Below are 1338 nucleotides of genomic sequence, written 5' to 3'. Positions count from 1 at the left end.
GGTTCGTCATACAGCCACATGGACAGGCACAGATCACTCTTTTTTTTTTTTTTTGAGATTTGTCACGTTGGAGTGACGCGGGCCTTTGCCTTTCGGCGGCTCGGGGAACAGATCACTCCTCCACGACACACATACATACAAACACACAAAAACACTAACTAGTAACTGTACCTTTAGTTTCGTCTGCTGTCAAAATATTCCTCCATTACTAATGTAACCCACATTCCCTAGTGGTATACTTTCCTCGGAACACCCATATTTTTAAGAGCTTTTTATCCACCATATATGTCTCGGTTAACTAGGATCTTGGCTGGAAATTAAACTATATTGTATCAGTGTGGTCATCTTGAGGTCCCGGATGAAATGGCGGGCTGGGATTGGCTATTCACGACCCGTTGTCATGGTGATGGTAGATGCCATTCACTTGACTGCTCATATTTTCTCGCTATTGAAAGGAGTTTATTAGAGCGTAACTGAAGCGTGTAAAGGCATCATTCCGCACTATACTATTAAGATATTGTAGTTCTGAAGTGTTCCTAGGGTTAGTAGGCTTGGATAAGGAGTATAACACAATTTAGATGGTGTGAAGAGCGGATGTTTTCGCGCGAAATTCAAACAATTCCAGCCTCTGATATGATTACGTACTAGACTTAAGATATTGTAGTAAGAAAGTATCTGTGGGGTTAATAAGCTTGGGTAAAGAGTATAGGGGAATTTAAAGGACGTTTAAGAGACGGAGTGTGAGGAGAAGGTGTGTCAGCGCGAGATTCAAGTAATTCCAACCTGTTTGAGTTGATTCCACAGAAGACTCTTAAGATATTATATTGTTGAAGTGTTCCTAGGGTTATTAAGATTGGGTAAAGAGTATAAGGGAATTTAAAGAGTGGATAAGGGAGGGAGTGTAGCGATTTGATGTCATACAGACCAAAGCCAGGTTACAGAGGGGTTTTATCTTGTAAAGGGAGCGGCTCTATGGCTTAACTGAGTACTATAATTAATCCATTTCCGTGTTTTCTTGACCGAGTGACGAGGGAGAAGAAAAAACGAGGAAGAGACATCAGCCACTGAACCACGGACGAAAATAAACTTAGTGGCTGAAGACAGGGAGAGGAGTGAAGGTCCTTCCTCACTGCTCCCTATATAAGACACCATACACGCTAGAACACCTGGCCATAAATCAAGAAACACGTGCTATTACAATACAGGTGAAGCTTAAGAATACGTCAGTAATTCAGCAACAGACGATATTTCACAACTCTGCTCCTCAAAACTTCTCGCAACGCAACCGGAATGTTTTAGAATGTTGCTCTTGTTCTGCTGTAGTTAAATGAATTACAG

The 1338-nt window shown here is 41.6% G+C and overlaps 1 long non-coding RNA gene across 4 annotated transcripts in view; it reads right to left on the bottom strand.

Moving 5' to 3' along the window:
- LOC135100610 (uncharacterized) overlaps positions 1 to 330 on the bottom strand; it is an 11525-nt gene extending 11195 nt beyond the window's left edge. For 3 of the 4 annotated variants that reach the window (XR_010268817.1, XR_010268816.1, XR_010268819.1), the window contains exon 1: positions 1 to 147. This exon is cut by the window's left edge and continues 4 nt beyond it. This is a non-coding gene — a long non-coding RNA (uncharacterized LOC135100610). Of the gene's footprint in view, positions 148 to 171 lie in introns of those variants that run through there. The other variant, XR_010268818.1, reaches the window with a different exon arrangement.
- Positions 331 to 1338: the final 1008 nt, after the last annotated feature.

This window comes from Scylla paramamosain, chromosome 5, assembly GCF_035594125.1.
Source record: "Scylla paramamosain isolate STU-SP2022 chromosome 5, ASM3559412v1, whole genome shotgun sequence".
Classification (NCBI taxonomy): domain Eukaryota; kingdom Metazoa; phylum Arthropoda; class Malacostraca; order Decapoda; family Portunidae; genus Scylla; species Scylla paramamosain.
Note: the sequence above shows the minus strand (reverse complement) of the source record. Positions and strands in the feature narration are given on the sequence as shown.